The sequence below is a fragment of the Protopterus annectens genome, chromosome 15.part0 (genome assembly GCF_019279795.1).
Source record: "Protopterus annectens isolate FY-2018-M chromosome 15.part0, PAN1.0, whole genome shotgun sequence".
Lineage (NCBI taxonomy): Eukaryota > Metazoa > Chordata > Ceratodontiformes > Protopteridae > Protopterus > Protopterus annectens.
Window position 1 is genome coordinate 705,148,140 of NC_056749.1, and position 22,267 is coordinate 705,170,406.

The following is a 22,267-nucleotide window of genomic DNA, read 5'->3' on the forward strand; positions in this document are numbered from 1 at the left end:
GCTTCATTGTGTTCATACTACCAGTGCCACAGAGCCACATACTATCATCCTTGTGTTTCATTGTGTTCATACTGCCAGTACTACAGAGCCACATACTATCATCCTTGTGCTTCATTGTGTTCATACTTCCAGTGTCACGGAGCCACATACTATCATCCTTGTGTTTCATTGTGTTCATGCTGCCAGTGCCACAGCACCACATTCTATAATCCTTGTGTTTCATTGTGTTCATACTGCCAGTGCCACAGAGCCACATACTATCATCCTTGTGCTTCATTGTTTTCATACTACCAGTGTCACGGAGCTACATACTATCATCCTTGTGTTTCATTGTGTTCATACTGCCAGTGTCACAGAGCCACATACTATTATCCTTGTGCTTCATTGTGTTCATGTTACCAGTGCCAAAGTGCCACATACTATCATCCTTGTGTTTCATTGTGTTCATACTGCCAGTGCCACAGAGCCACATACTATCATCCTTGTGCTTCATTGTGTTCATACTTCCAGTGTCACGGAGCCACATACTATCATCCTTGTGCTTCATTGTGTTCATACTTCCAGTGTCACGGAGCCACATACTATCATCCTTGTGCTTCATTGTGTTCATACTACCAGTGTCACAGAGCCACATACGATCATTTATTTATTTATTTTACATTTGTTGACTGGGTTCATCCAACTTAGCTAAGTAGCCATTTTTCAGTGAAGGTCCAAGGGGAAAAGCTCCAACAAGTTATACAGACTGTCATTTACAGTATAAATTGATCAGCAAAAGTAAAAGAAAAACATAATCAGTACAATAACTAATGAAAAAAAAAACATAATCAATACAATAACTAGTACAAAATAATTAAAGATCATATAGACATCAGCAAATTAGTAAAGAGCTAACATCATCCAGAACAATGTTTAAGCAATGAGGTAATAAGTGGGAGTGAGATATGAGATAGTATGTAGGTGGGAGGGAGGGGGAGGAAGGTGGGAGAAGTTAGGGCTGGAAGAAGGATTACGGAGGCCAATTACAGTGGCAATTCTGCTTACTTTGCAGGTATTCTTTGACAGCAGCCTTAAATTGGTTTTGTTGCTCAAGGGACCTAATTTCAAGTGGGAGGCTGTTCCAAGCCTTGGTAGGGTTGTAGCTATAGAGATTGCAGCTGAATTTAGTTTTGGGTTTGTAGGTTTGCAGAAGGCCTTGATTGGAGCTATGAAGAGGCCTGGTGCGTGAATAGTGGGAGATTAGAGATGAGAGGGTAGGACAGTAGAAAAGTTGGTAGAGGATTGAGTGAATGGTCTGGAGCTGAGTGAGAAGGAACAGGTGAGGTAATTTGAGCCTGTTTAGGTCTTTCAATGAGAGAGTGGTGGGACTTATAGGTATTTTGGGCAGCAAATCTAGTTATCTTGTTGTAGGTGGATTCTAGTTTGGCTGTCAGTCCAGAGTTGAGACTAGTAAGAATTTGATAGCTGTAGAGTAAACTAGGTAGGAGATAGGCATGCAAAAGTGTTATCTTAGCTTCACTGGTGAGAAAATTTTTGTTACGATAAAGAAGACCAAGTTTCTGATGAGTTTTCCTGATACAGTTATTGATATGTAAGTCAAACTTAACCTGGTCATCAATAATGACACCTAAGAGTTTTGTGATAAATTCAACCTCAATTGGGGTGTTATTTAGAGACAATGTTGAGAAGGAGGATTTGATATGGTTAAGGTTTTTAGGGAGAAAAAGTAGTAGTTTTTTTTTGGGTTAAGGATAAGTTAGTTTTCTACAGGGTTGTGTTTCACTGTGTTCATACTAACAGTGCCATGGAGCTATATACTGTCATCCTTGTGTTTCATTGTGTTCATAGTACCTAGGAGAAGGGGGTTGGGGTATTTTTTATGCAGTTGCTAGCCACATATATCTTTCTTTCTCTTAGGTTGAAATGGCTGCCACTGAATCTCTTGAAGAGTGCACTGATGATGTCCTTTAGCAGAAGATTACCAGTAAAGTCAGACTTAGTCCCTTCATGGTGTTGGCAATAAACTTGCATGCATCTGTCAGGTCCTCTACAGCTGTGCATAGTTTTTCCAGTATTCTTTATATAGGGGAATAGACTAGGATTTTTGTGAGCACAGAGTGTGATGTGGGATCTTCTAGGATGACTAGGTGTTATTCAAGGATTAAGTGACAGTAAACATAAAATCCTTCTGCTTCTGTATAGGGAACATTATTTTGTTGGTGTATCTTAGTTGTGTTGATGAGCTTGCTGCAGTCATATGTGATTTTTTCTTGCTTAGACTATTGCAGTGGCTTACACAATGGGTGTCCAGATACAGGTCTTAATGGCCTTCATTGGGTATTGACTTCCACAGCTGAACTACTGAAAGATTCTTCCCAGGCATATCAGTCTCTTACAAAGTGGAGTCTGCATCGGCTGCTTCTGGCATCAAGACTGGTATGAAAAGTGTTATTAACATTATATTGCCCTGCATTATTAGCAACCTATCTGCCTCAAGAAAGTACTGGCAGCCTGTCAAATGACTTCTCCTCTCCGCTTTGCTGAAAGGAGCTGCTAACAATCCCCAAGATGCACCTGGAGTCATTCGGCTGTAGATCATTGTTTTCTTTTCACGTGCTGTACTTTTTAGAATTTGTTACCTCCACTTATCTATGAGTGTGTTTCTCAGGCTTGTTTTAAGAAGGCATTAAGCATATTTTCCTTTCAGAATGTTTTATTTTACTTAATATTTTTATGGCTTTATCCATATTTAGAATTACTTTTTAACTCTGTTGTCCCTTATTTTGCTTAACTTGTTCTTATTGTTAAAGTGCCTAATACTAGTCCTTAAATAAATACTGACTGACAGAATGACTGAAAGCCACACTTTCAGGTAGAAGAAAACATTTTACTATATGAGCCCCTTGCACTCTGACTAAAATCACTCCCGGAAAAGCTAAAATTGAAAAGGCATGGAGTACAGCAATTCTGAGCCACCCCAGGGTGACAACAATGAGTCTTGCTCTTTCTGGGCAGAAACAGGCTCTGTAGAAAGAAACTTTCTTCCTGGTTCCACTAAGAGCACATCTACTGCCCACGTCTCTTCTTCCTGTTGGAAAAAGCAAAGCATGCATAGCATCACGTTCTTCTTGAATGCAAATAAACTCACCTATGGAGTGCCCAGTTCCTGGAAAGTCACCAAAACTATATTTTGATTATGTAAAAGTCCAGGCAACTCAGTGTGCGTGCTATGACTGCACATCTAAAGAATAAGGACCTCCATCAAGAAAATACAAGGCCAATTTCTACAAATGGATTTGCTTCCTGCACAGGGATAGAAGAGAATCTCTCTCCTGTTTTTCAGCATTATATTACTACGCTATTGTCTGATCATACAGACAAACAAAAACACTTCCAAAGGACTGAGAGGCCAACATGACTTTTAGGAAACAACTTTGATAAAAACGTCAGTAAAGTATTAGTGCTTTGGAACTACAAAGAGCTCCTCAACAGACTCGTTTCACAGTTACCCATTAATATTTAAATACTAGCAAAACCATCACATGACATAACATATGACTCAATCAACCCAGTGAGAACCATTACATACATCTCTGCTATTTCCTCTTATGTTTTAAAACACATTTATAATTCATAAAACTGTTAAATAGAGGCCATTTTACTTAACCTGTCATTCCATTCATTCCACTAAATTCCAGTTCACTGTTCTTGCTCCAGTCATAACCTTGCCTACTGTGATCTATTACAAACAATATCAACTTTTTAATTTTTTTTTTTTAAACTTTAAAACTTTTTTTTAAAAGGTGAAGAAGAGAGTACAGGCAGGATGCAGTGGGTGGAGAAGAGTGTCAGGAGTGATTTGTGACAGACGAGTACCAGTAAAAGTGAAAGGAAAGGTCTACAAGAGGGTAATGAGACCAGCTATGTTATATGGGTTGGAGACAGTGGCATTGACAAAAAGGCAGGAGTCAGAGCTTGACGTGGCAGAGTTGAAGATGTTAAGATTTGCACTGGGTGTGACGAGGATGGACAAGATTAGGAATAAATATATTAGAGGGTCAGCCCAGTTTGGAAGGTTTGCAGACAAAGCCAGAGAGGCAAGATTACGTTGGTTTGGACATGTGCTGAGGAGGGATGCAGAGTATATTGGGAAAAAGATGCTAAGGATGAAGCTGCCAGGTAAAAGGAAAAGAGGAAGGCCTAAGATAAGGTTTATGGATGTGGTGAGAGAGGACATGCAGGTGGTTGGTGTGACAGAGCAAGATGCAGAGGATGGGAAGAAATGGAAACAGTTGATCTGCTGTGGTGACCGCTAACGGGAGCAGCCGAAAGAAGAAGAAGAAGATCAACTTTTTAAAATCATTACATTTACCTGCATGTTTTTACAAAACATTAAACACATTCTTAGAATTGATTGTATAATTATGTGTTTATATATGATTGTTAAGCTTTCTATTACTTTTCCTAACATAAAATTCTTTATAACTATTATGCATTGCTGCGCAGTCTATAAACTCAGAATCACATGTAAAATGCCCTGTGGCCTCATAAGAAGTCTGTATTGCAATGCTAAAAAAATGGGCCATCTGCTACATATCTGCAACTACAACATGACAAATAATTAAACAATTCCCATTTTTATTAATTAAATGTTCTTAACACCAGCTGGCCTGCCACAGGATAACATGTGCGATTGTTCTAATTAATTCTAGTAAGTGGTCTCTTTCCATAACATATTTGTTTTGGGTATTGGCTCCCCTGTTGAGCAAAAGAATTTCCTTCAAATCAGGTAAAAACAATGGAGTAAATGACAGAGGATTGTTTATTAGTAATATATTATCATATACTTGTCCACCCTATGGGGTATTCTGACATCCAGGACTAGGTGAACAGGGGGTCTGCAAGGTATAACACGGAAGAAGAAGATCTGCTACCTGCTAAACAGGCTCACCTCATAGACCAGCAGGTATGATACAAATGTACTAGTTACAGCTCCCACTGGGGAACCATCTACAGGGGGGGGGGTGTCTACTACTAGGATGAATCCCATGCAGTACATCCATCAGTGTGGAATGAACAGAAAGCTGAGTCCTGCTGTACTGAACCAACAAAGAAGGTCTGACTCTTAGAAGAGGGGATAATACAGTAATGCAAGGGGAAGGTATGCACTAAAGACAAATTAGCCACAACACAGGTGTCTGCAAACAATACTTTTCTGGAGGAGGTCCTGGAATCAGCAATTAACTTTTTTGGAGTGGGCCTTGGCCACATAATTTTCATCAGGTGGTGAATTACCCTTTGGTAAAATATAATGCAGAGAGTAATCTACTTGGAAAAGACTTGCCTGGTAACTGCCAGCCCTGGCAAGCCATAGAACAAAGTAGATAAACAGCTAACATGTCTTCCCAAACACATGCACTTACTTTAGGTGGAACCTATTCCAAAGGTTACCCTAACCATCAAGGTATGAAGGGCTGTGTGCCTGCTTAAAAAAAAACAGATGAAGCAGAATAACTTATTTCAAGGACAATTCAGAAGTACTTTTGGCAGGAAACATAGTTTGGTCTTCAGAGTCAGTACTTGTGAATGGCTAGACAATATATAGGTCTGTGCATAACAGGGCCTGCAGCTCCAAGATCCTAAGAGAAACAGTTATGACTTCCAAAAATGCATTTTCAAAACATAGACTTTAATGCCACTTAGCAGGAGTGTTCAACCACAGGACAGGTAGGTCTATCAGTCATTAATTTCAAATCCCACGAAGGATAGGGCATATTTATAAGTGGGCAGAAGTGCAGGAATCCTTTAAAGAACTACAGCCATTGCTGACCCATGCTCAAGCAAGTGCAACAGAATGAAACATAATCCCAGATGGCTCTAACAACAGACAAACATAATCCCAGATGGCTCTAGCAACAGACTCACATAGAACTATAAATGACAGTTAAGAAACGAGCCTTCAAAGGGAATGTTTTTGCAACTATCTGGATACAAAATATCAGAATTAAGAAAACAATTTAAAAGCTCTGTTATTTGCTGATGATACTCTCTGACTGGAAAATCATTGGCAATAATTTACCAAATGTCCAAAATGAAATGAAGTGTGGATTGGTGAATCCACCTTTCTATAAGGGGGCTGTCTGAACTATGCTAAACTGAAGTAATCCAAGTTGGCAAAGATAAGAGGGTTATATTACATAGGAAGATACAGGACTGAGAAGATTTGTGTGCCCCCCTCCCCCAATGCTCTGGTGGCTTATAGAGAGACTAACAAATCTGGCATGAACTTTGTGTTTGTGCCTATTAATTCAGAGCAGTTTCATTAGCTTAATGGCACACGTAAAGCAACTACTTATGGTTGTCTGCATTCAGCAAAGTAACAGATCACTTGTTGACCAATTATCGTGGTTCAAATCTATGGTAAGGTATGATTTAGTACTCACTACATGTGCTTGGGACATAATATAGCAATATGCACAATAAGGGTCTACATTTGTCTAACATCAAACAAACAGAGAAGTAAACCTTTCCGTCAATCATTAGTACCTGCAGCAGGTGTAGCTGAGAAGGATATTACACAAAGTTTACATGTTTGACAGATTACAGAAAGTTTACATGTCTGACAGATGAAGTAAAGTTTACTTGTCTGACAGATGACAGAACGTTTACTTGGTTTACAGATTACTTAAAGTTTACTTGTCTGAGAGATCATGTAAACTTTACTTGGTTGACAGCAACAGATCACTTTCTCTCTTGTCACTCTGATAGAGTATCTGCTGTGTGTAGTCCTGAGGAAGTTTAAGGATTTTTGTCAGTGGTTTGTCCCATGACACATTCCTATGTATAGGTATAACAGCAAGCATTTACATTTATAAACATGAGTCACCTAAGTGGCTACTGGGGATAAGTGGACTGCTGTGACAGTTGTCAGCTCTTCTGCTTGGGTTTTTTTGCTGATAGAGAGGTTGTTTGGTTTGCATGGGAGACCTGCTGATGAGTAACCATGAAGGGAAGGGGTGGGTTTGCCCAGTAACGACTATTAGATGCTTAGAACTGATAGCTAACTAGCAGAACTGAGAGAAACCCTGCTCGCCTTCACACAGACACACACAGTGCCACTTCAAAGATGAATACTTACAGATGTAAAGATGCTACCCTCATAAAACAGAAAAAAAATAATTTGCCCTTTTCATTAAAAAAAAATTGTTGCTGGTAATGAATCTATCATCGTAGTGTACACTTGTAGGTTACGTCCCAGTCATGCCATATGTAATGTTAAATGTGGCTTTGCCTACACAAATATATATTATTCTTCTAATATCTGATTTTACTACCTGCAGTAATCAAAAAAAAAAAAAAACACTTTTATTTTCTATGGAACACTTACTGCTACATAAACCAGTACTGCACAAACAGGAGTGCATCACATCATTTTCTTTTCAGAATAAGCAAACTTAAACCATTTAGAAACTTAGGGACTCATTCATAAATGCTAGACATAATAACAGCCATTCTACCTGAGGTTCAGTGCATAGAATAGTTCTTGAAAATCACCTGAATCTGTCTATACCTTAACTGACAGTTCTCAGTTCCTCCACTTTCACTTTCATTGAACCTCCTGGTTAGTGTGATGTGGATATCCCACCACTACCAACCAATATGTGATGTGGTTATCCCAGCACTGCCAACCAATATGTGATGACCCTCCACCTCTGGGCCAGTAATCAAGGAGCCTTAATCCTCACCACTGGCACCAGTGGGGGAACGTTCACTGAGAGGATAACAGGTACACACATATCTCCAAATGAAGCTCTCTGTATCAAGCACAATCAAGCACAATTTCCCTTAGGAGCACACAGGGAACAAAGTCAGTCTGGGGTTGGGTTTTCCCTCTTTCTCCATATCGCCAGTAAGACTCCCAACTAGCACAACTATAAAGTTGAGATTTCAGCTGAGTGCCCAAACCAAGAGCTTCAGCATCCTCTCCATCCAACCAGTGCTTCGTGTCCCTGACCAAGTAGCTGACACAGATTTTTGGAGATTTGATGTACACACAAACACACACTCACCTAGGGAAGGCTAGCACAGGTTTACTAGCTATGCCCCCTTCTGCCCAGACTATAAGGTAGTTATGACTGCTACCAAACACTCCTACCAGCTACCGTAAGGCTCTAACAAGTGCACCCAATAAAGTGAGTGAAATTAATACTGATACAAATGATAGTTTGACCAAGAGCAAGGGTATTAGGAGTGTCCCACACAGTGTCACCAAATAATATGCAGGTACTTTCAAAACTTAAATATCTCTACAAAGATCAGCCACAATGAAAGGGTTAAATATCTTCTTCTTTTGGCTTTTCATGGTTAGGGGTCACCACAGTGGATAACCTGTTTGCTCATGATTGGCAGTGGAGTTTTATGGTGTTGAGTTGCCAGCCCAGTGCCCAACCTCCCACAGAAGGCACAGACACATGCAAACACACACTCACACCTAGGGCCAATTTAGAGTGTCCAATCCACCTACAGCATGTCTTTGTGATGTGGGAAGAAACTGGAGAAAACCCACGCGACCACAGGGAAGACATGCAGACTCAGCACAAAGGCACCCCAGCCGAGGATCGAACCAGAGAACATCTTGCTGTGAGGTGGCAATGCTAACCGCTGCACCACTGCAGCCATGCAATGAAAGGTTTAAATACATTTAATAATAAATAATAAAAAAACAAGAAAATGCTAAGTATATATTCACAGTGACATCAGAGTTTAAATCACAGGAAATATTTAAAATAACACTGAAGGACAGGCTCAGACAAATAAAGAAAAACAATATCTAAACTAAACGTGCTATATTCCTGAATGTATCTAAGAGAGTTACTATTCCCTAACAACTTACTTAATAGAGTAAGGGAGATGATGTGGTGAATGGTTCTTGTTGTTGTTGTCAGGCCCAAGACAGGATACAGAATGCTCTGTCTCACCAAGAGACTTCTCAACATAATATCTAAAATATTACTTCTGAGAGAGCTTGCAGAATGACATCACTTCTGGTCATCTGGAAGCTGGCAGGACTTACCACCTAACCAAAAACATGGACCAAATAACAAACTCAAAAAACAAAATAAGGCAAAGTATGCTGGAAATAACTATGATAATGACCAAATAAATTCAAGCCAACAGTTTACTGATGCTTCCTGGTACCTCGGCCCATAGCCTTCAAGGGAATCATTTATACATCACATGATAGCTTTTTATATTACATTCAACACTCTTAATGCCATTAAGAATATAATTAAACAATTAAATGAATAATTAATTAATCAAACAGTTAACCATTCAATACCCAAAACAACATATTGTTCATAGCCCCCACATATCTTGTTTAACATATTTTTCACATTGCTTTTTACCATACTTTTTCATACATGCAATGGAGAAAGTGACATTTTAACATTGTAAACATTGTTACAAACTTTATAACCTATAAATTCTCAACCTGTTTTTCAAACTTATGCATGAATGTGCATCTATATTTTCACTCAACAATATCCTAATTAATATGCACTCCCCAAATTTACAGAATGCAAATGTTAACTTCTTGATTAAGGCCCTTAGGTTTAAGTGTACCAAAATTAATAATGAACTTAGATGCCAACTGAGTCAAATTTGCTAAAAAATCAGCCCCCTTGGTATGAATAGGTCTAGACAGAATACTAAAAATAAACTATCATTTACACCCCATGGGCTTCATGGAAGTGGAATGCTACTGGGTTCTCCATCCTACCATTTTGAATATCACCCAGATGTTCCATAATACATACCTTGGCCATTCTTCTGGTTTGGCCTGTAGCACCTACCTGTTAAAGTCTGCACACAAGGGCTTTTGCTCAGATCTTTGGAAGGTGCTGGAAGTTATGAAACATTTCATACCTCCTTGCCTCCAGAGTAGTAATTAGTTCACCCCAAAGACAATACAGAAGGCTTCCTAGTACAGACTTTGTGTCTCTGGCTGCATTAAAACCTGTCAGATACCATTTTTATGGCCTAGCCTATAAAGTGATTTAATTTCAGATATTTTTCTAAAGTTTGCTGGACTGAGGTTAACCCTCCAGTTTCCTCTGTTAAAACATATACATTTATACAGTTATAATATTGCATGTATATTTCTGTTCTCCCCAGTAAGTCACACTGTGGATACATTTCAAACACGAGCACTTTACAAATACCTTTTCAACACAAATGTCTGCACAAATCAGTTTGACATACACATGACAGACAGTTCTAATACATATGTAACACCAGCATCTTGTATGACATACAGTTCTCATACATTTGTAACAGAAGCATCTTGCATATATCAGTTTGATATTCACAAATGACATATATTTACAAAATTCCAGCTAGCTGTGCTGGCAGTACCTCATTTCATCACGGTTAGAATCTGACACATACACACTTGATTTGTTCACAATTACAAATTGCCTGTTCCACCTATTAGCTCTCATCACAGATATCCTATAGGCTTTTTATTATATTTTTTTATTATATATTTTTCTTTTCTAAGACACACCATTCCATTCACAATTATCCAACCCACTAGGTAAAAATAGGCCAGAATCCATCTGCCTTCCTTTGTCCACTCATGCCATCACACCTACCTTTCTCCCTCCCTCTGAAATATATGTTTACCTTTGAAATTAATTTTCTATGTAGAATATTTGCAAACATATCTATACACAGACAGACAAATAAATATGTCTACATATGTATTCTACATGCAGATGCACACCAAAATACATGTACATATATTATCTATATAAACACACACTTTGTATATATATATATATATATATATATATATATATATATATATATATATATGACATATACAGACAACCCACCATCACTCCTTCATCACCTTCTGCTTTTCGTAATGCTACCCTTAATGCCACTATCTAATTTCTCCTTTGGCAAAATTAAGTCAATTAAATCAAAAAATCTTGATGAGAGAGATATCTGGTAGAACTGACTGATTTTCTCTACACTGAGTAAAATCTTCATACTGAATTTATTTTTCTTATAACTCACTGTTCGGGTGCTGCTGTGAAGTGAAAGTATAGTGTAGTGTTTTGAGGCTATGAGCTATGAAAAGAGTCATCCTGAAGTCATGCTTCTGATTCCTTCATATCCATTTGTACACTGTGTAACTCTTAAGGAAATCACGTAGGAAGGCTTAAGCTTCTGGGTCACCCCTCAAAAGATGCTTACCAACACATTAATAAAGAAAAAGAAACATTTGTCACTGCTATCTGTTGGCTTGAACTGATACCCAACTGCAAATTATTATAACACAGCAGTCAGGAAATTGTGTAAAAAACATCAAATAATATTATTTTGTCATACATATGCAATGTATGAGTTTCCCTGATCAAACCACATATATCAATTTAATTTTTTCATAGTTCATTTGTATGAAATTTCCAGATAAAAGTATGAATCTATTTCATAAACAACAAGCATTCACCACTACTGAATGTTGGCTTGCAGTGGAACTCAACTTCATCAATAGTAGTTAAACATGCATGGTCTATAAAATGAAAGTACAAGTCAGTTTATAAATGGAAATTAAAAAATAATCATTGAAAGCATTCAAATGTTATATATTAATATTATGTTATGTTATACTATGTTACATTATGTTATGTTACAAAATGTTCATGAGTGGGAGGTCACATATTTTCCTCTCTTGATTAAATTTTTTTCACATTCCTGAAATGTGCTTCTTAGTAAATTTAGGCACTAATCAGTGTTTTTTGTACCACACAGAAACATTATTGCTGCACTGTTATCATATTACTAGAAGCATTGTTGCATACAATTTGCATACAATTTCTAAGTACATAACTGAAATGTTGTTGTGTAGTTTAGTTGTTTTTTTCTGGAATCATTATTTTGCTGTTTCAGTTTATTTTTACAACCATTACGAGCTGACATGAGTTGTATGAAGGACTGCTATTAGGACTATAAGGACTGCTATATCGCTTGTGCACTGCTGTACTGCCACTGGATGGAGGTGTTATTTTATGTGAAATAATAATAAAAAGATCCCCTCCTGCATAATAAGCATCAAATCGACATTTAAATTCACAATTAATTCTATATATGCTCAAGAAAGTGCAGTGGAATACAAGAGTGAAAAGTAATAGCCAGATATAAGCAATATGAATATTCTATTTTTGACACAAACATCATTTGAAGACAGTTTTAAAGTAAGTGTAACATCAATATAGCAAGTATTTAAATACTACTGCTGAAGATCAGAGCCAAAACTTGACTTTGATGATTGTTATATATAATGTTTTACAGATTGTATATGAATTGCTAGTCAGTTAAGAGGTGAAGTTAAGCCATATTACCAGAGAGATAACATCTGAAATGTTCAGAATTAAATCAACAAGAGCTTCCTATTGACTGTTTCTGGTATATGTTGCTAAAATGTTTAGTTTCATTTATAGTATTATTTTTTATTTTACTTAAGTTTTAATCCTTCTACATAAACTCAGAAGGGAATTCTTTTCTACTATATATAGAACTGTGAATATAAACTACTAGCCAGTAAAAGTTGGAGGTAAACCAACTGCATAGCTTGTGTTTGGCTTTATATAGAGCCTGGAGCAACTTTTAAAGTTCAGATTTGTGTCAGAACATCAAGAGTTACTTCCTGCTGAACTGCTTCAGATGCAAATTGAATTAAAGGAGACAGACCAGCTAGGAAGATTTTAAGAACATTTTGTTTATTTTCTGCTTTTGTTTATTTTTCTACTTAGCATGTAAACCATTTTCTTATATAATATTGTGTAGGTAAGAGATGAACTGCTGAGTATGAAGGTTTAAATGCAAATTGAAGACAGAGCTTAACCAGACTGCACAGGTGCTCTCCACTACAAAGAAGGTAAAGAGTTGTAAAGTTTAGACTTTAATCTGAACAACAAGAGTTACCTGCTGTTCATCTACTTTTCATATAACTAAACTGAAAGAAAGAGGATTTTTTTAAAAAAAAAACGTATTGATTCATTTATAATTCAAATTTTACTTTTATTTTAAGTTTAGCCATGTTAGATGAAACCAGAAGATATTTTTTTTCTGCTAAAGCATTTTAGAATGTGGACCTTTGGCAATGGAATGTAACTAACTACAGGCAGCATAGCTTTTGGGTGACTTTATAGAAAGGAAACAGCTGAAGATTTTAGACTCCTTTAAGAGCACTGACATATCATTCCTGAAGGTGATGACGGACTGTTTTGCTTACTCAGAGAACAAGATACTTCAACTTTTTATTTTTCCCTTTTTCCAGTATTTGAATACAACATCATAAACTCTTATTTTCTTTGCAATATATTGGACATGATAGTGTGAACTGTAGCCAGACAGCCTAAATAGCCACAGATAAGATCTACCTTTATATCAGGCTGCGGAGATTATGTACAGTTTTATTGAGAAAGGGGGAAACTGTTGAAAATTTCAGACTTGTATCAGTACATCAACTGTTGCTTGATGCTGGACAGCCTTAAAAACACATGGCAACTAGAAGGGCTTTTGGGAATTTTTTTCTTCATTTCAAGGTTTATTTATTAAATTGTTTGTTTTACTTTTAGTTAAACTTTAAATCAACTTGATATCTTCAGAAGGCATTTCTTACTTTTTTCTGATAACAGTATTATAGGTAACATGAGAACCTCTGGCTAGGTCGTTGACTGCAGATAGGAAGTGGCATTAAGCCAGACACAGAGTGTGTGGTTAGTTTTATATGTAACATCAAGAGTTACCTGATATTTGACTGCTTCTGATATATTTTGTATTGAAAGACACATATCAGCTGGAATAGCTTTGCCAGTTAGTCTTATTTAAAAATACTATAATACTCACATATGGTGATTAACTGTATTTTTATGTCATATTGTGCAGGTAGGTAGGCAGGCAGGCAGGCAGTGAACTGCTGGTTAGGGAGTTTAAATTTTTGCCTGCTTTTTTTACTAGAGTTCTTGCCTGCTGGCTATTCATACACCCAGCTACTGATTTTGCTCAGTTTCACACTTTTTTAATATTTTAGGTTTCTAATGCCATGATGGGAATGGACCCCATTCCTAAGTCAGGTATGATTAGAGGTAATGAAATTAGTATTGTTTCAGTCTATGATGTTTTCCAAAAGTGCTCAGTACCCGTAATGTACTCAGTATTGCCTCCTTCTGCTGCTCATATGGAGTTACATGCACACGCCAGAAGAAAATGTGACTAAAGGCATCTGATGGTGATGATGATAACAATGATCTATTGGCAGCATATTTCAATATCTTTGAACATTCTTTTTTTATTAGCCCTGTTGCTCCTACTACCATTGGAACTATGTAGGTGTCTTTATTCCATATCACTCTAGTTAATACTTGCATGTGCTGGTAATTATTACTTTGTGTCTCTCACTATGTAAAACACTATAGTGACTAGGTGTAGCTATTTCAATGATTAATGATACATTTGTCCTTTTATGACTACTATATGTGGTTTTCTTTCTGTTGTTATTGGATAAGCCTATGTGATCACAATTTTTTCAGTTTCAGTAATTTGTTGTCATCCATGTTTCCAGTGCTTCTCAGCTACCCATATATTGTAATGTTTGCACAATCTCTAATGCAACAGTCTTGCCACACTGTTGTGCCTTTCAGTATACAGGCCGTTAGCCACAAATATATCACAACCTGCAATCTGACAGCTGAATTTAGGAAACAGCTATTATCTGTTTTATAACATAAGCCTACTGCCAGCCTGTTTTGCCTTCCCCACTGGCTGTGCACCTTCCTCCACATGTGTGATCATGGCTACAATGCAAGTGTGCCTTAGAAGAACAAAATGCGAGCTTCTGGCCCTTGTGCTAAGTGCCTTAAACATCTTCTCCAGTAGGTGCCAGTGTTGCAATGGACTGGACTGCCTTTGTCTTCACAAGGTAGATGAGCCAGAAATGACCTCTCATTTCTACTTCTCTTGAGGCCTTCTCCAGCACTTAGGCTGGTAGTAATTAGTAGGTTGTTTGGGTTACAGTCAGGACTTTATCTGTATGTCATGGAGCTCTTCAGCTTGAGAATCTTAATTAGCTACATATAGGAGATGGAGTTAAATTACAAAGCGTATCTGCATATCTCCTCCCCCTTTTACTCCCACTCCACCCATTTCCCCATCCATTACATGACATGACATGTATATGTCAGTACTTTGTGAGCTTTTCTTGGACATGCTTAATGGAGCTGGGGGAAACAATATATTATCTATCTATCTATCTATCTATCTATCTATCTATATCTATATATATATAACCTCAGATATGACTTCATACCAAAGCAATGTTTGCACTGCAATACTTGTACAAGAATCTAGTATGTGGATGTGGTGACTTTACAAACTCTGGTATTCTGCTGGCCCTAGCAAACAGAACACCAGGGTTTGTAAGGTAATTTCTGGACTACAGGCTCAACATTCAGATTTTCAGATAGTTGGGAAAAAAATAGGTAGCTGGCAGCCCTCAACATAAATGCATGCAAAAGGTCTAATATACAAGAATACATTGAAAGGATAAGATGAGACTTGACAAGATTGAACAAATTCTCTAAAACATGGCATTCTATATTTAGTGCAAAATGTAAAATTATCTGTCTACAAAGCAATAATCTATGGAAATGAACACAAAGGTTGAAGGATAGAAACAATAAAACTAGAAAGGAATCTGGAAAAATTATATTGGTTGATCTAGAGACAAGCAAGACATGGGATAAAGAAACACAGAAGACTGGTGTAGTGCTGTGGTATGAAGAGAGAAAGAATCATCGCCCACAGAAAGCAAAAAAAAAACACTGTTTGTGATTTTTATACAGAGCCAGTAATATCCCATCTGGTGTATTTTGTACAACTTTGGAAACTTTGTCTTCACAAAAACAGAGAGGGCAGAGGCAGTTTAGAGGAGGGTTACAATAATAGTGAACTGTCTTTATGAGAAGCCGTATAAAGAGAGACCGGAAGAACGTAATATGTAGAGTCTTAAAGAAAGAAGGAAGGCAGATATAACTGAAACTTATAAATATCTCTAAGGAATCCACAAACTCCGGCTAGGTGCCATCCTTCAAAAAAGAAAAAGATGTGTACGAATGAAAAGATACAATCTGAACACACAAAGTCGGTGGTTCTAGGAAGCTACAAGCAAGACTTTTCTAATAGAACAGTAGCAAACAACTGGAATAGCCTTTGTGAAGATGTTATGGGATTAAAAGCAGTGACAGAATTCAAGGTTGTATGTGACAGACATAAAGCCGTTTTTGTGGAGAGTAGGTTTATAAGCTTGTTATTAGTTAGAATAGATTGAGAGTCTTTTTAGAAAAATGAAAGTACTAACTTTCTTACAATCTGTATGGCAAGAGTACAGTTATAGGACAAAAATATTTCAAAGCAAACGGATGCCTATCTCTGTAAACAGCAACCTCATCTAATTAGAGAGCTGGAAATCACAAATATGTATTTACCCTGACAGCTGCATATAAATGAATAATTAAACTGATTGTTATGATGTGATTTGGATTGTTTATAGTTTACCCATCCACAGTGTAGCCCTCCAGTAGGAGAAGGCTTTTATGAACATTCTGTTGAATAGCTTGCTGGAAGAATAGTGAAAGGTTTGGAATCTGATGATTGGCAGTATCACATGATAGCTTTATCTTTGAGGAATAAGCCGACTATAGTGCAATGGTTACGTTTAAGGATTTTGTATATAGTCAGGAGGAAAATAATCCAACTCTTTGTGTGGGTCTTAGTGAGGGCAGTGCAGTGGTCTTAAATTGAGATGAATTATTATTATTACAATTGGTTTGGTAGTGTTTTCAGGGTGTTGCAGTTAGTGGAAGACCATGCTGTTAAGAGTGGAAGGTTACATTCCCATGTTGGAGGCTATATTCCCATGTTGGAGGTTGTGTTTCACTGTTGGAGGCTGTAGTCTCACATTGGCAAAAGAGAACCTTTTGTGATGGTGCTTCTTGTCTTCAGTGTTAATGGGAAGGAACTTTTATGGTCGGTAGTTAGGAGGCTCATTAAACTAGTATTTACATAATATCCAACCCTAACTGGTCATGAATGATTACTCTTTTTAGCAATAGAATATGCTTTAAAAGCCTTACATGTAACTCTGTAAATACACATACGTAAAAAGGGTTCTACTGTGAAACTCCGACTTCTTGAAAGTCGACATTCCAAAAGCATGAAGAAAATGCCCAAAATCCAAAATGGTGAAAAACACCTTTTTTCTTTTTTTTTTTTTGCAGTGGGGCAAGCACCCCTGTACACCCCAAAGTTTTATATACCAACACCATGGTCACACCAGCTCGAAGAAGGGAGAAGGGAGAAATCTCCATAAATAAGTGACTCATTACCAGCACACAATCAGAAATCACATTGGCAATGATTTCCTATGTGAAAAAGCATTTGGTGTTATGCTGTTTGCCTTTTTTTTCTGTGAGCTGCTGAAAGTCGAGCAAGTTCACCTCAAGCATGTGTAGGGAAGCTAGCAAATTTGGGATGCATTACTAAATTATTAGGGCAGATATTAATGACTTGTACCCTTAATAAATAAAATCCACCATTGCAAGTTGGCTGTTAAGTTAATTCTTTTATTTTGCAATGGTACATGAATGTATTTTTAAGCACAGAATGCACAAAGATACTGTGTCTGGAAAGGGAAGTGGATATATTATAAAAGAGAAAAAGCATTTTATGACCAGCTTAATATACCCTTTACATGATAAAAAATAATACTTATTACTTTGTAGACTGATATTGCCATGTGTACACTGGTAATAGTTCAAAAGGATGAATGAACTGAGTCTAGTAATGGTTGAACAGAATTACTCTGAATAACAATGAGTAATTAAATGTGTTTTTTTACTACTGATGTGTGATATACCTCTGCTTCCAAGCCAGCATAAATATCTTAATTCTAGCATGTTTCTTCAGTCATGAAGGCTTGTAAAAAAATAAAACATACATGATGCTGTATTAAGAGTTCATGCCTTGTTTAATAGTTTTACTAGGAACGACCTGTCTCCAGCTGTTACCTGCTTTATCTGGAAGTATGGGTTGAGAAGAGGTAGATATGGATGTAATACAGCACAATCTAGTAACCCACTACACTACAACAGCACCAAAAACAAAAATCGTGGGAATCTAAAAAGAGAGAACTCTGGCAATTTAGCACATTCCTCATGGGAGCTGGATACTGGACAAATAAAGTTTTAGGCTTTCCAAATAAAATAAGTGATCAAAAGGAGAGGAATTCTAATAGAGCTGATGGCATTTGGAATGTGCTTTGTTGCCAAACTACTTGGTTAAAGAACACAGCTGGGAAGCTGCATAAAACATAACTTGGGTCAGTCATGTGGCCAGTAGCATGTAATTTGCTGCTGCATATTGATTGGAACTGTAAATGTACCGCTAGTGTTTGCCGTGTATCAGTTATCAACAGCATGTATTATCCATGACAGGAATAAGCAAGATTTTTCAAGTTTTTTTCCCCCTTATTAATGAGTTCATTTTCAATTACTCTCAACATTATGCAACTTCTGACATTCTCTTCTAAACTGATAGCATTTAAATGATAAATTAAATGCAAACATTAGCAAACTATCATATGTTTTCCCTACGCTTGGTCATGTCTAAAGTGGGTGAGTTTAAGCTCAGGGGTTTCTGTTACCCACTGTTGAACTGTCCATTTGTTTTTTAAGCCAAAACTCACCACCAAAAGTGTTACCATTTGTGCAATCTGCAGTGGCTCCAAGTGTTTAGGATTTTCTTTCTTCTCAGTGGCTATGTGAGCATGGAGTTTAATGGACATAGGAGGGTTGCACCAGGGTTTGCCTTTGTAAAAATGTCTGTCTTATTTTTTTCTTTCTGCTTACCCTTTTACTGGCTTATTTAAATGGACTGAAGGTTAAGTGACTTGACAGCCAATTCCATATCATTACAGAGGGATGTTAATTTTATGATACTAAGTCTGCCAAGCTGAAGGCTGGCAGCACTTTATTTTGATTCTGATATACTGAGTCAGCGAGATATAGTGAATAAATATTAAATGAATGCTTAATGATTTCCTGCTAGTTTGCCTTTGACCTTGGTTTAGGCAAAGAGATTGACATCTGACATGTGCTATTGAATAGGACTTTGAATATTGTTAATGACTTGATGAATGATATCTGGAACTCTGAGGATGTGTCAGTGAATGGGACCTGATGAATGGATGAATAAATCAGCATATTAACTACATATCTGACTCTGACCTGGCATTTATTAATGAGTAGAGTGGCAGGGGCTCAGTAAAGAATATGAAGAGATAGAGAGAGGATGGGTTATAGGAACATACCGATTTAATTTTCTAACAGACAGCAGACTGACATAGCAATATTGCTGATGTATATTCTACCTTTGATGTAGATTTATGGTACTTGTTTTTTTTTACTAATGGCGTATTTTATTTTATCTGTATATTGACATTTGTTTATACACTTAGCTGTCTGTTTTTGCTAATATTTGTTTAGCATTTGCTTATCTGAATTTTGTCCATTTTGTAAACTGCTTTGTGAGAAAGCATTATAACGAAAGCTGAGTTGAGTTTAGACAGTTTATTAGTGATATAATGAAAAAGGTTATGAAGAAGGATGTACATGCAGTGAGATACAAATAACTTGAATGAAAACATTAAATGACATTATATGACTCTCAAAGAGCGATATTCATAGGATGATTTTAACGGAGAATGAGGAAGGTAATTCTGGGGTACAGTGTGTCCCATGGAAAATGATATCATAAGATACTGAAAGAAATAAGGAACAACAAAGACTTAACAGTAACTTAGGAAATAGGAAAAGGCTGGATAAAAAGAAAAGAAACCACTCGTAGGAGAGGATAGATTGTTTTTTGAGGGGGAAGCATACACCCACTAATATAATGAAACTGTAAGCTTTGCATAGTCAAGAAATTTAACACTAGAATAAAGAATGTGACAATGTTTTGAATAATGTTGCAAAATGAATCATGACAGAAACAATGTATACATTTCAGAGCAGCAGTGCTTTCCTAGTATTCAGCATTAATCCACACAACTCAGAATGTATACACCACAAGGCCTGGGGCTCATTAAATGCTAGTACAGATTTATAAAAACACGCGGTTAGTTTCAAACTCATACTGAATATACACAAAAACTTTTTATCAAATAGTGACCCAAGTGCCTCATATACACTTTCAGTGACTTTCTTTCACCTTACCATGGTGAAGGCTACAGTGTAAGCAGACTTAACAAGGAATACGACACTTCCTTAACCCTGTCACAGACTGCAACTCATCGTGGATAAACCTTGGGTGTTGTATAGCTAGACAGTCAGGTTTCTTGCCTATTTTTATAAATAACAACATCATTTCTATGCTTCCTACGACTGGCTTTTAGCTACCATAATGAGAGCTTCCTTACAAACCTATAGCAAAAGATGATATAAGGTATAAGGTTGCACTAATCTTAGCCATATCGACAAAACGTCAGTGATTAAAAAAAATACTGGCTTGCATGGGGGTCTTGTGCTGTTTAGTGCTACTTGAATGAGATGAAAAGATAGGAAGCACAAATGTAGGGGTCATTTTACAGACAATGCTACAATTGTTAGAACCGAAAATGAAACCAACAATGTGATAAATATATCTTCAGTAATTCTGTCAAAGGATGATTATAAAGTTCTCAATAAAGGTTTAAACTATATTCCAACTTTTTATGTGTCTGAATATGATTTTGTACAAGATGTACAGTCTTTCTGTCAACTTTTGAATTTAAAGATTTTTTTTCGGGGACCAGGAAGATCAGCATTTACCAAATGAGGGTAATTTTAAATTTCATGGTTCTAAATTTGTTCCACCAATGAATAAATATGTTGACACTTTTCAAAGATGTGTACTTCGTGAGCTTCATTTTGCAAAGAATAATGGGTATAGTTTGTTGCCAGATAATCTTGACAAGTGTGAAAAAGAGGCCTTGTTAAAATTTAAAAACAGGAAGGATTTGGTGATAGTTCAAGCAGATAAGGGAGATTCTATAGTGGTGATGAATTGGTCGGATTATGAGAAGGAGGGTACCAGACAACTTAATGATGCTAGGTTTTATACTCCTTTATTTATTGACCCTAGCTTTAAATTTAAGGCTGAGATTGATGAGTTTTTGGAACATGCCTATAATGAATGTATCATTGATGAACAAACCCTCCACCACCTTAAAGTTACCGAACCTTCGTTACCCTACCTTTACCTTTTTCCCAAGGTGCACAAGAGCCTTGACAATCCTCCGGGAAGACCCATTGTGTCAGGTCGTGGGTCACTTACTGAACCCATTTCTGTGTACCTTACCAGATATTTGAAACCCTTGTTAAAGGGTGTAAGGGCTAGAATAAAAGACACAATGGAATTTCTTAACCTCATAGACAATTCTCAATTGGAGGATGGCTGGCTCTTGTGCACCTTGGATGTGGCATCGCTTTACACCAGTATCCCACATTGGGCCGGACTTATGGCGTTGGAATTCTGGCTTTCAGAACTTAATTTGTATAGTGCTGCTTTCAATGGCTTTTTGTTAGGATTGGTGGAACATGTTTTGACAAAAAATGTTTTCCTTTTCAATGGTCAATATTATTTACAGAATAAGGGAACCGCTATGGGGGCAGCTTTTGCCCCCATATATGCGGATCTCTTTATGGGATTTTTGGAACATCGAGTTATATATGACAGGAGTCGTGCAGGCCAATAAGACATCTATATCCTTTTTGGATTTGTTGGTAACAAAGCAATCAGATGGTACTTTGGCCAGCACAGTGTATAGAAAGCCTCTTTGTTCAAATTCGTTATTACATGCCTCCAGCTGTCATCCAGGTCATATTACACGAAATATCCCTAAATCTCAATTTATGAGAAATAAGAGAATCTGTTCTAGAACATCTGATCTTTAGTCATGTAATACAGACCTCACCAATAGATTTATGGAACGTGGATATTCGGAGAGTCATTTATCTCAGATCAAACATCTTGTGGAAAGGATGCCCAGACGGCAATTATTGACCTATGGTGGGTCTAAGTCTGGATGCAATTCCAAGATTAGATTCATTACCACATTCAGTAACAATAGCAAATCTTTGGAGTCATAAATAAGTAT

At 37.1% G+C, this 22,267-nt stretch overlaps 1 protein-coding gene across 4 annotated transcripts in view; it reads right to left on the reverse strand.

Annotated features, from left to right (window-relative positions):
* Positions 1 to 22,267, reverse strand: part of FHL1 (four and a half LIM domains 1) — a 768,328-nt gene that overhangs the window by 160,531 nt on the left and 585,530 nt on the right. The window lies entirely within an intron of this gene.